General features: G+C 47.9%; 2 pseudogenes; one reads left to right on the forward strand and one right to left on the reverse strand.

Moving 5' to 3' along the window:
• Positions 1–11,681: 11,681 nt before the first annotated feature.
• Positions 11,682–11,800, reverse strand: LOC134913154 (5S ribosomal RNA; annotated as a pseudogene).
• Positions 11,801–13,898: 2,098 nt separating this feature from the next.
• On the forward strand, positions 13,899–14,017 carry LOC134913155 (5S ribosomal RNA; annotated as a pseudogene).

Below are 14,017 nucleotides of genomic sequence, written 5' to 3' on the forward strand. Positions count from 1 at the left end.
AAGGAATTAACATTATCATTTAAAACCTTCCACATATCCATCCAATCAGGTGTCGGCGCCGTCGGCGGAGACACCACATTCATTTGCTCCCGCTCTGCTTCCACATAGCCTTCCTCGTCAAACATGTCGACACAAGCGTACCGACACACCACACACACAGGGGATGCTCTTTTTGAAGACAGTTCCCCCACAAGGCCCTTTGGAGAGACAGAGAGAGAGTATGCCAGCACACACCCCAGCGCTATATAACCCAGGAATCACACAGTAACTTAGTGTTAACCCAGTAGCCGCTGTAATAATGATTTTTGCGCCTAATTATATGCCCCACCTCTCTTTTATACCATCTTCTACCGTGTATCTGCAGGGGAGAGCCTGGGGAGCTTCCTCTCAGCGGAGCTGTGGAGAAAAAATGGCGCTGGTGAGTGCTGAGGAAGAAGCCCCGCCCCCTCAGCGGCGGGCTTCTGTCCCGCGTTTATGTACAAAATTATGGTGGGGGCTCATACATATATACAGTGCCCAACTGTATATATGTCCAACTTTTGCCAAGAGGTCCTAATTACTGCCCAGGGCGCCCCCCCCCCCTGCGCCCTGCACCCTTACAGTGACCGGAGTATGTGGGTGTAGTGTGGGAGCAATGGCGCACAGCTGCAGTGCTGTGCGCTACCTCAGTGAAGACTGGAGTCTTCTGCCGCCGATTTCGAAGTCTTCTTGCTTCTTTCACCCGGCTTCTGTCTTCCGGCTCTGCGAGGGGAACGGCGGCGCGGCTCCGGGATCGGACGACAAAGGGTGAGATCCTGTGTACGATCCCTCTGGAGCTAATGGTGTCCAGTAGCCTAAGAAGCAGGAGCTATCTGCAGAGAGTAGGGCTGCTTCTCTCCCCTCAGTCCCACGATGCAGGGAGTCTGTTGCCAGCAGAGCTCACTGAAAATAAAAAAAAACCTAACAAAATACTTTCTTAAAGCAAGCTCAGGAGAGCTCACTATACAGCACCCAGCTCGTCCGGGCACAGATTCAAACTGAAATCTGGAGGAGGGACATAGAGGGAGGAGCCAGAGCACACCAGAATCTAAATTCTTTCTTAAAGTGCCCATGTCTCCTGCGGAGCCCTTCTATTCCATGGTCCTTACGGAGTTCCCAGCATCCACTAGGACGTTAGAGAAAATAGGATTTTAATACCTACCGGTAAATCCTTTTCTCCTAGTCCGTAGAGGATGCTGGGGACTCCAAAAGGACCATGGGGTATAGACGGGATCCGCAGAAGACATGGGCATACTATAATACTTTGAATGGGTGTGAATTGGCTCCTCCCTCTATGCCCCTCCTCCAGACCTCAGTTATAGGAACTGTGCCCAGGGAGATGGACATTTCGAGGAAAAGGATTTCTTTTACACTAAGGGTGAGATACATACCAGCTCACAGCACAACACACCGTACAACTGGATCACTAGGAAAACCAGAGAACAGTATGAACGAAAAACAGCAACAAGCTGAAGATAACCGATACACAACCTTCGTGTAACCGAAAACAACAACTAACAATACAACTGCAAGTAACAGTCCGCACTGGGATGGGCGCCCAGCATCCTCTACGGACTAGGAGAAAAGGATTTACCGGTTGGTATTAAAATCCTATTTTCTCTTACGTCCTAGAGGATGCTGGGGACTCCAAAAGGACCATGGGGTCTATACCAAAGCTCCAGACCGGGCGGGAGAGTGCGGACGACTCAGCAGCACCGATTGAGCAAACATGAGGTCCTCATCAGCCAGGGTATCAAACTTGTAGAACTTAGCAAAAGTGTTTGAACCCGACCACGTAGCTGCTCTGCAAAGTTTAAGTGCTGAGACTCCTCGGGCAACCGCCCAAGAGGAGCCCACCTTCCTGGTAGAATGGGCCTTCACTGACTTCGGCAACGGCAATCCAGCCGTAGAATGAGCCAGCTGGATCGTATTACAAATCCAGCGTGTAATAGTCTGCTTGGAAGCAGGATTTCCAATCTTGTTGGAAGCATATAAGACAAACAGAGCCTCCGTTTTTCTAACAAGAGCCGTTCTGGCGACATAAATTTTCAAAGCTCTCACGACATCGAGAGATTTTGGTACTGCCACGGCATCCGTAGCAACAGGCACCACAATAGGTTGATTTATGTGAAACGAAGAAACCACCTTCGGCAGAAATTGTTGACGAGTCCTCAATTCCGCTCTATCCACATGGAAAATCAAATATGGGCTCTTGTGAGACAAAGCCGCCAATTCCGACACCCGTCTGGCGGACGCCAAGGCTAAAAGCATGACAACTTTCCAAGTGAGAAATTTCAACTTAACCTTTCGCAAAGGTTCAAACCAGTGAGACATAAGAAATTGTAACACCACGTCAAAATCCCACGGTGCCACGGGTGGCACAAACGGAGGATGGATATGCAGCACTCCCTTCACAAAAGTCTGAACTTCAGGAAGGACAGTCAATTCTTTTTGAAAGGAAATAGACAAAGCCGAAATCTGCACTTTGATGGAACCCAATTTCAGGCCTGCATCCACGCCTGCCTGCAAAAAATGGAGGAAACGACCCAGCTGAAACTCCTCTGCAGGAGCTTTCTTGGCATCACACCACGACACATATTTTCTCAAAATACGGTGATAATGCTTCGCGTGACCTCCTTTCTAGCCTTAAGGAGAGTGGGGATGACTTCCCCAGGAATACCCTTTCGAGCTAGGATTTGGCGTTCAACCTCCACGCCGTCAAACACAGCCGCGGTAAGTCTTGAAATACGCGTGGTCCCTGCAGTAACAGGTCCTCTCTGAGAGGAAGCGGCCAAGGATCTTCTATGAGCAATTCCTGAAGATCCGGAAACCAGGCCCTCCGTGGCCAATCTGGAATGATGAGTACTGCCGGAACCCTTGTTCGTCTTATGATCCTCAACACTTTTGGAATGAGAGGAAGTGGAGGAAACACATACACCGACTGAAACACCCACGGAGTTACCAGGGCATCCACTGCACTGGCTTGGGGGTCCCTTGACCTGGAACAATACCTCGGAAGCTTCTTGTTGAGGCGAGACGCCATCATGTCTATTTGAGGAATTCCCCAACGCCTTGTCACTTCTGCAAATACCTCTTGATGAAGAGCCCACTCTCCTGGATGGAGATCGTGTCTGCTGAGGAAGTCTGCTTCCCAGTTGTCCACGCCTGGAAGGAAGACTGCTGACAGAGCGCTCACGTGCTTTTCCGCCCAGCGGAGAACCCTTGTGGCCTCCGCCATCGCTGCTCTGCTCTTTGTTCCGCCCTGGTGGTTTACGTACACTACCGCTGTTATGTTGTCCGACTGAATCAGGACAGGTAGACCTCGAAGCAGGTGTTCCGCTTGCAGAAGGCCGTTGTAGATGGCTCTTAACTCCAGAACGTTTATGTGGAGACAAGTTTCCTGGCTTGACCATTTTCCCTGGAAACTTTTTCCCCGTGTGACTGCTCCCCAGCCTTGGAGACTTGCATCTGTAGTCAGCAGGACCCAATCCTGGATTCCGAACCTGCGTCCCTCTAGAAGGTGAGAACTTTGCAGCCACCACAGGAGAGAAATTCTGGTCCTGGAAGATAGACTTATTATCCGGTGCATGTGACGTGAGACCCGGACCATTTGTCCAGCAGGTCCCACTAAAACACCCTGGCATGAAACCTGCCAAACGGAATGGCTTCGTAAGCCGCAACCATCTTCCCTAGCACTCGAGTGCATTGATGAATCGACACCCTTGCCGGTTTCAGAATCTCCTTGACCAGGCATTGGATTTCCAGAGCTTTTTCCGCTGGAAGAAACACTCTTTGCAGTTATGTGTCCAGGATCATGCCCAAGAAAGGCAGCCGAGTTGTCGGAATCAACTGAGACTTTGGCAAATTTAGAATCCAACCATGATGTTGCAGAACCGTCAGGGAGAGTTCCACATTTCTTAGCAACTGCTCCTTCGATCTCGCCTTTATCAGGAGATTGTCCAAGTACAGGATAATTGTGACACCATGCTTGCGTAGGAGCACCATAATTTCCGCCATTACATTGGTGAAGACCCTTGGGGCCGTGGAAAGCCCAAACGGCAACGTCTGAAATTGGTAATGATAATCCTGCACTGCAAATCTCAGGAAAGCTTGATGTGGAGGATATATCGGGATGTGTAAGTAGGAATCTTTTATGTCGACTGACGCCATAAAATCCCCTCCTTCCAAACTGGAGATCACTGCTCGAAGAGATTCCATCTTGAACTTGAAAGTTTTCAAATACAGATTGAGGGATTTTAGGTTCAGGATCGGTCTGACCGAGCCGTCCGGCTTTGGTACGACAAAGAGGCTCGAATAAAACCCTTCTCCCCGCAGGGACGGGGGTACCGGGACAATGACACTCTGTTGACACAGCTTTTGTATCGCAGCACTCACTACTTCCTTTCCGGGATAGAAACTGGCAAGGCTGTTTCTCCAGTTTCTAACTCCAGTGTGTACCCTTGGGACACTATGTCTAACACCCAAGGATCTAGGCCGGAGTGAAACCAGACCTGACTGAAGAGTCTGAGATGCACCCCCCCCCCCCCCCCCCCCCGGCATGGACTTGGACTCCCGTAGGGGAGCCTCGGCGTCATGCGGTGGACTTGGCAGAGGCCGGGGAGGACTTTTGGTCCTGGGAGCCTGACACAGCAGGCGACCTTTTTCCCCTTCCTCTACCTTTTGAAGCAAGGTAGGACGAGCCTCTTCCTTTTTTGTATTTATTAGGCCGAAAGGACTGCATCTGATAATGGGGTGCCTTTTTCTGTTGCGCTGGAACATAAGGAAGAAAAGATGACTTACCCGCTGTAGCAGTAGACACCAGGTCAGTGAGGCCATCACCAAACAAGACACTACCTTTATATGGGAGAGCTTCCATCGCTTTCTTGGAGTCGGCATCAGCATTCCATTGATGAATCCACAGCGCTCTCCTGGCCGAGACTGCCATGGCATTGGCCCTTGATCCCAAGAGGCCAATATCCCTCGCCGCCTCCTTTAGGTAAGCTGCAGTGTCCCGGATATAACCGAGAGTCAACAGAATGTTATCCCTATCCAGGGCATCCATGTCAGATGCCAAATTATCAGCCCACTTAACAATAGCACCACTCACCCATGCCGACGCCACAGCCGGTCTTAGGAGTGCACCCGTAGTGACATAAATGGCCTTTAATGTCGTTTCCTGCTTACGATCTGCAGGATATTTGAGGGCAGCAGTGTCGGGAGAGGGAAGCGCCACCTTCTTGGACAGTCGTGACAGAGCTTTGTCCACATTGGGAGATGACTCCCACTTTTCTCTGTCTTCAGAGGGGAAAGGATATGCCATAAAAATTCTCTTGGGAATCTGCCACCTTTTATCAGGCGATTCCCAAGCTTTTTCACAAAGAGCGTTCAGTTCATGAGAGGGGGGAAACGTCACCTCAGGCTTTTTTCCCTTATACAAACAAACCCTTGTATCAGGAACAGCAGGCACTTCAGAAATATGTAAAACATCTTTAATAGCCACAATCATGTACTAAATACTCTTAACCAATTTCGGATGTAAACTGGCCTCACTATAGTCGACACTGGAGTCATAGTCTGTGTCGTTATCCGTATCAGCTATTTGGGTAAATGAACGCTTTTGTGACCCTGAGGGGACCTGTACCTGGGACAAGGCGTCCTCCATAGATTTTCTCCACGTTTGTGTCTGAGAATCAGATTTGTCCAGCCTTTTAGACAATAACGCCACATTTGCATTCAATGTACTCAACATATTCACCCAATCAGCAGTCGGCGGTGCCGACAGAGTCACCCCCAAATCCTTCTCTGCGCCCCCAGTAACTTCCTCCGGGGAGGAGCACCCAGCCTCAGACATGTCGACACACCGTACTAACACAGACCCACTCACACTGGCTATAGGGGACAGACCCACACGGAAGCCTGTTAGAGAAACACAGGGGGAGTATACCAGCTCACACCCCAGCGCCCATATAATACTGAAAAATAATATATGAGGTGTGCGCTGTAATAATAGCACCAAATTACTGTCGTTCCCCCCCCCCCGTTTTGCTCCGTGTACTTGATCAGGAGAGTGGAGGTCCGGGCCAGCATCTCTGCAAGTCTGTGAAGAGAGAAAATGGCGCTGGTAAGCTGTGAGGGCTAAGCCACGCCCCCACCTCGGCGCGCTGTAGTCCCGCTCAATTTTCAAATATTTATACTGGAGGGGGCTTATATTTAGTGCCTAAGCACTTATAATATGTCTCTTTAGCCATTTTTTTGCCTCAGTAACATGCTGCCCAGGGCGCCCCCCCTGCGCCCTGCACCCTGTAAGTGCCATTGGAAGTATGTGTGGGAGCATGGGGCACAGCATGACCACTGCGCTGTCCCTCGTTACTGAAGTCTTCTTTCTTCTATATACTCACCCGGCTTCTTTCTTCTGGCTTCTGTGAGGGGGTTGACGGCGCGGCTCCGGGAACAAGCAGCTAGGCGCACCAAGTGATCGAACTCTCTGGAGCTAATGGTGTGCAGTAGCCTAGGAAACAGAGCCTTTTACTCAGAAGAAGTAGGTCTGACTTCTCTCCCCTCACTCCCACGAAGCAGGGAGCCTGTAGCCAGCAGGTCTCCCTAAAAATAAAAAACCTAACAAAGTCTTTTCAGAGAAACTCAGGAGAGCTCCCCTAGTCTGTGTCCAGTCTCTCTGGGCACAGAATCTAACTGAGGTCTGGAGGAGGGGCATAGAGGGAGGAGCCAGTTCACACCCATTCAAAGTCTTATAGCGTGCCCATGACTCCTGCGGATCCCGTCTATACCCCATGGTCCTTTTGGAGTCCCCAGCATCCTCTAGGACGTAAGAGAAATTATATATATATATATATATATATATATATATATATACATACACATATACACTGCTCAAAAAAATAAAGGGAACACTAAAATAACACATCCTAGATCTGAATGAATGAAATATTCATATTAAATACTTTGTTCTTTACATAGTTAAATGTGCTGACAACAAAATCACACAAAAATTATCAATGGAAATCAAATTTATTAACCCATGGAGGTCTGGATTTGGAGTCACACTCAAAATTAAAGTGGAAAAACACATTACAGGCTGATCCAACTTTAATGTAATGTCCTTAAAACAAGTCAAAATGAGGCTCAGTAGTGTGTGTGGCCTCCACGTGCCTGTATGACCTCCATACAACGCCTGGGCATGCTCCTGACGAGGTGGCGGATGGTCTCCTGAGGGATCTCCTCCTAGACCTGGACTAAAGCATCCGCCAACTCCTAGACAGTCTGTGGTGCAACGTGGCGTTGGTGGATGGAGCGAGACATGATGTCCCAGATGTGCTCAATTGGATTCAGGTCTGGGGAACGGGCGGGCCAGTCCATAGCATCAATGCCTTCGTCTTGCAGGAACTGCTGACACACACCAGCCACATGAGAACTAGCATTGTCTTGCATTAGGAGGAACCCAGGGCCAACCGCACCAGCATATGGTCTCACAAGGGGTCTGAGGATCTCATATCGGTACCTAATGGCAGTCAGGCTACCTCTGGCGAGCACATGGAGGGCTGTGCGGCCCCCCAAAGAAATGCCGCCCCACACCATTACTGAACCACTGCCAAACCGGCCATGCTGGAGGATGTTGCAGGCAGCAGAACGTTCTCCTTGGCGTCTCCAGACTCTGTCACGTCTGTCACATGTGCTCAGTGAGAACCTGCTTTCATCTGTGAAGAGCACAGGGCGCCAGTGGCGAATTTGCCAATCTGGGTGTTGTCTGGCAAATGCCAAACGTCCTGCACGGTGTTGGGCTGTAAGCACAACCCCCACCTGTGGACATCGGGCCCTCATACCACCCCCCATGGAGTCTGTTTCTGATCGTCTGAGTAGACACATGCACATTTGTGGCTTGCTGGAGGTCATTTTGCAGGGCTCTGGCAGTGCTCCTCCTGTTCCTCCTTGCACAAAGGCGGAGGTAGCAGTCCTGCTGCTGGGTTGTTGCCCTCCTACGGCCTCCTCCACATCTCCTGATGTACTGGCCTGTCTCCTGGTAGTGCCACCATGCTCTGGACACTACTCTGACAGACACAGCAAACCTTCTTGCCACAGCTCGCATTGATGTGCCATCCTGGATGAGCTGCACTACCTGAGCCACTTGTGTGGGTTGTAGACTCCGTCTCATGCTACCACTAGAGTGAAAGCACTGCCAGCTTTCAAAAGTGACCAAAACATCAGCCAGAAAGCATAGGAACTGAGAAGTGGTCTGTGGTCACCACCTGCAGAACAACTCCTTTATTGGGGGTGTCTTGCTAATTGCCTATAATTTCCACCTGTTGTCTATTCCATTTGCACAACAGCATGTGAAATTGATTGTCAATCAGTGTTGCTTCCTAAGTGGACAGTTTGATTTCACAGAAGTGTGATTGACTTGGAGTTACATTGTGTTGTTTAAGTGTTCCCTTTATTTTTTTGAGCAGTGTAGATAGATAGATAGATAGATAGATAGATAGATAGATAGATAGATAGATAATAAGAATTTACTTACCGATAATTCTATTTCTCGGAGTCCGTAGTGGATGCTGGGGTTCCTGAAAGGACCATGGGGAATAGCGGCTCCGCAGGAGACAGGGCACAAAAAGTAAAGCTTTACGATCAGGTGGTGTGTACTGGCTCCTCCCCCTATGACCCTCCTCCAAGCCTCAGTTAGGTACTGTGCCCGGACGAGCGTACACAATAAGGAAGGATTTATGAATCCCGGGTAAGACTCATACCAGCCACACCAATCACACCGTACAACCTGTGATCTAAACCCAGTTAACAGTATGATAACAGCGGAGCCTCTGAAAAGATGGCTCACAACAATAATAACCCGATTTTTGTAACTATGTACAAGTAATGCAGATAATCCGCACTTGGGATGGGCGCCCAGCATCCACTACGGACTCCGAGAAATAGAATTATCGGTAAGTAAATTCTTATTTTCTCTATCGTCCTAGTGGATGCTGGGGTTCCTGAAAGGACCATGGGGATTATACCAAAGCTCCCAAACGGGCGGGAGAGTGCGGATGACTCTGCAGCACCGAATGAGAGAACTCCAGGTCCTCCTTAGCCAGGGTATCAAATTTGTAGAATTTTACAAACGTGTTCTCCCCCGACCACGTAGCCGCTCGGCAGAGTTGTAATGCCGAGACCCCTCGGGCAGCCGCCCAAGAAGAACCCACCTTCCTTGTGGAGTGGGCTTTTACCGATTTTGGCTGTGGCAGGCCTGCCACAGAATGTGCAAGCTGAATCGTACTACAAATCCAGCGAGCAATAGTCTGCTTAGACGCAGGAGCGCCCAACTTGTTGGGAGCATATAGTATAAACAGCGAGTCAGATTTCCTGACTCCAGCTGTCCTTGAAATGTATATTTTTAAAGCTCTGACAACGTCCAACAACTTGGAGTCCTCCAAGTCGCTTGTAGCCGCAGGCACTACAATAGGTTGGTTCAGATGAAATGCTGACACCACCTTAGGGAGAAAATGCGGACGAGTCCGCAGTTCTGCCCTGTCCGAATGGAAAATCAGATATGGGCTTTTGTAAGATAAAGCTGCCAGTTCTGACACTCTCCTGGCCGAAGCCAGGGCTAGTAGCATGGTCACTTTCCATGTGAGATATTTCAAATCCACAGTTTTTAGTGGTTCAAACCAATGAGATTTGAGAAAGTCCAAAACAACATTGAGATCCCACGGTGCCACTGGAGGCACCACAGGGGGCTGTATATGCAGCACTCCCTTAACAAAAGTCTGGACTTCAGGAACTGAAGCCAATTCTTTTTGGAAGAAAATCGACAGGGCCGAAATTTGAACCTTAATAGATCCCAATTTGAGACCCATAGACAATCCTGATTGCAGGAAATGTAGGAATCGACCCAGTTGAAATTCCTCCGTCGGAGCACTCCGATCCTCGCACCACGCAACATATTTTCGCCAAATGCGGTGATAATGTTGCGCGGTTACTTCCTTCCTTGCTTTAATCAAAGTAGGAATGACTTCTTCCGGCATGCCTTTTTCCTTTAGGATCCGGCGTTCAACCGCCATGCCGTCAAACGCAGCCGCGGTAAGTCTTGAAACAGACAGGGACCCTGCTGAAGCAAGTCCCTTCTCAGAGGTAGAGGCCACGGATCTTCCGTGATCATCTCTTGAAGTTCCGGGTACCAAGTCCTTCTTGGCCAATCCGGAACCACTAGTATCGTTCTTACGCCTCTTTGCCGTATAATTCTCAATACTTTTGGTATGAGAGGCAGAGGAGGAAACACATACACCGACTGGTACACCCAAGGCGTTACCAGCGCGTCCACAGCTATTGCCTGCGGATCTCTTGACCTGGCGCAATACCTGTCCAGTTTTTTGTTGAGGCGAGACGCCATCATGTCCACCATTGGTCTTTCCCAACGGGTTACCAGCATGTGGAAAACTTCTGGATGAAGTCCCCACTCTCCCGGGTGAAGGTCGTGTCTGCTGAGGAAGTCTGCTTCCCAGTTGTCCACTCCCGGGATGAACACTGCTGACAGTGCTATCACATGATTCTCTGCCCAGCGAAGAATCCTTGCAGCTTCTGCCATTGCACTCCTGCTTCTTGTGCCGCCCTGTCTGTTCACATGGGCGACTGCCGTGATGTTGTCCGACTGGATCAACACCGGTTTTCCTTGAAGCAGAGGTTCTGCCTGGCTTAGAGCATTGTAGATTGCTCTTAGTTCCAGAATGTTTATGTGAAGAGACGTTTCCAGGCTCGACCACACGCCCTGGAAGTTTCTTCCTTGTGTGACTGCTCCCCAGCCTCTCAGGCTGGCGTCCGTGGTCACCAGGATCCAATCCTGTATGCCGAATCTGCGGCCCTCCAATAGATGAGCACTCTGCAACCACCACAGAAGAGATACCCTTGTCCTTGGAGACAGGGTTATCCGCTGGTGCATCTGAAGATGCGACCCTGACCATTTGTCCAACAGATCCCTCTGGAAAATTCTTGCGTGGAATCTGCCGAATGGAATTGCTTCGTAAGAAGCCACCATTTTTCCCAGGACTCTTGTGCATTGATGTACAGACACCTTTCCTGGTTTTAGGAGGTTCCTGACAAGCTCGGATAACTCTGCAATGGGAGAGGACAGAAGGCTCTTGTGTGGGCGCACTCTTAAATGAAAAACAATAGAAAAAAAATTTATTTTGGAAGTATTAAGGAGAATATTTTAAGATATAACTTTTATTAATAAAGTTAAAACAAGATGAACTTCCCACAAATCTTGAAACATAACCGGAGATTCTTGAGGAATTAAAAATGTCCTGGTCTCTTAAATCGTAAGAGTATGGAAAGGGTTGTAGACATGGAGTAGTCATACCCCCATTTCCCCTGACCAGTACAGTAATTCTGTATTAATGGAACCGGGGTTTTTTTGTCACAACACAGTTTCAAAATAATTAGGCTAAGACTAGCTGGAATGGTAATCAGTGGTCACCACTCAAGGAATTATACACCTGAGTATTAACAGCATGCCATGGCCCTATTTGCGGGCAGGAATTGTGAGCAAGAAGTAATGGTCAGTTGATATAGATATTGAAAGTAATAGAGGAAAGAGAAAGTAAAATTAGTGGTGATACTGCTGTTGGTGTGTATTGGTCACATAAGAGCGGAAATTAATTCCTGACCTACCACACCAGGTATTCACAGGCAGTCACCTCTCCTGATACTAACCTGGCCCAACGCTGTTTGGCTTCCAAGATCGGACGAGATCGGGCACTGACAGCGTGGTATGGTCGTAGGGATTTATGTGTACACCAATGAGAGTGCACCTATATAGGAAATTGAAACTGAGAGAAAAGATGATAGGAAAGGGAAATTGCGGATGAGATCAGTACGTGAAAATATGTGGATCTGCTTTCCACGTTAGACCCGGTTTAGGAGATTCCACTGGTGTGGTACTCTATCCCGAGAATCGTGAATGAGAGTCCACGAAAATTGGTGAACACAGATTAAGAAGATATAAGGTTAATATCTGTGATAGAGTAATGCAAAGGTTTAAGCTGTCATTAGGAGGTATACACAATTAGGTGGGGCTGAGCCCAATGACCGACCTCAGACGGTCTTAAGCGTATGAAAGTTATAACCTTAGGCAAGTAATGGTTTTATAGCCCCTAAAGAGTAGATAGACATACACATAAACACAGAAATTGAAAAACTGAAAGAGTAAGCTGTATTGGGTATTGTGACCCGGTACCGGCAGCATAAAACAAACTGCTAGGTGTACTGTACCATGCGAAATGATAGTGTCGATACAAATAATATATCCCTTAAAGATTTGAGACAATAAGAGGTATATGAACTACATATAAATAGACCCAATCTGATGTGAGTAATATACCCCTAATGGGGAAAGCTATATGAGTTAATGTACCCAGTTGTTATGACACAAAAATTGAAATAATTGGTATGCTGCACAGGACAAGACTAAGATCCTGTTGCAGACATACAGAGTCCTAATAGCAAATTGATGAGACTTAGACAGTATGTCCCTGTCCCTAGAAGGAAATATCAGAGCAGATAATAAATAAACTGACCAAAACGATTGCTGGCAAAAAACAAATGATTTTGGGTGACTCACAGAATGGCCTCAGGTACAAAGAGGCTGAGTGCTGGCTGGTCTAACGGCAAAGGTCCTTACAATAAGGATAATCTAAGTAATTGGAAGGAGCTTACGAATCTCCAGTGAATTAATTCTGATCCGTTAGGATGGCGCCATGATGTGACTGTGTGGACGGAGTTCCCCGCAGAAAACGCGTTTCACCCTGTGGGCTTGTTCACTTCCTGGTTCCACGGAACCAGGAAGTGAACAAGCCCACAGGGTGAAACGCGTTTTCTGCGGGGAACTCCGTCCACACAGTCACATCATGGCGCCATCCTAACGGATCAGAATTAATTCACTGAAGATTCGTAAGCTCCTTCCAATTACTTAGATTATCCTTATTGTAAGGACCTTTGCCGTTAGACCAGCCAGCACTCAGCCTCTTTGTACCTGAGGCCATTCTGTGAGTCACCCAAAATCATTTGTTTTTTGCCAGCAATCGTTTTGGTCAGTTTATTTATTATCTGCTCTGATATTTCCTTCTAGGGACAGGGACATACTGTCTAAGTCTCATCAATTTGCTATTAGGACTCTGTATGTCTGCAACAGGATCTTAGTCTTGTCCTGTGCAGCATACCAATTATTTCAATTTTTGTGTCATAACAACTGGGTACATTAACTCATATAGCTTTCCCCATTAGGGGTATATTACTCACATCAGATTGGGTCTATTTATATGTAGTTCATATACCTCTTATTGTCTCAAATCTTTAAGGGATATATTATTTGTATCGACACTATCATTTCGCATGGTACAGTACACCTAGCAGTTTGTTTTATGCTGCCGGTACCGGGTCACAATACCCAATACAGCTTACTCTTTCAGTTTTTCAATTTCTGTGTTTATGTGTATGTCTATCTACTCTTTAGGGGCTATAAAACCATTACTTGCCTAAGGTTATAACTTTCATACGCTTAAGACCGTCTGAGGTCGGTCATTGGGCTCAGCCCCACCTAATTGTGTATACCTCCTAATGACAGCTTAAACCTTTGCATTACTCTATCACAGATATTAACCTTATATCTTCTTAATCTGTGTTCACCAATTTTCGTGGACTCTCATTCACGATTCTCGGGATAGAGTACCACACCAGTGGAATCTCCTAAACCGGGTCTAACGTGGAAAGCAGATCCACATATTTTCACGTACTGATCTCATCCGCAATTTCCCTTTCCTATCATCTTTTCTCTCAGTTTCAATTTCCTATATAGGTGCACTCTCATTGGTGTACACATACATCCCTACGACCATACCACGCTGTCAGTGCCCGATCTCGTCCGATCTTGGAAGCCAAACAGCGTTGGGCCAGGTTAGTATCAGGAGAGGTGACTGCCTGTGAATACCTGGTGTGGTAGGTC

The sequence above is a fragment of the Pseudophryne corroboree genome, chromosome 4 (genome assembly GCF_028390025.1).
Source record: "Pseudophryne corroboree isolate aPseCor3 chromosome 4, aPseCor3.hap2, whole genome shotgun sequence".
Lineage (NCBI taxonomy): Eukaryota > Metazoa > Chordata > Amphibia > Anura > Myobatrachidae > Pseudophryne > Pseudophryne corroboree.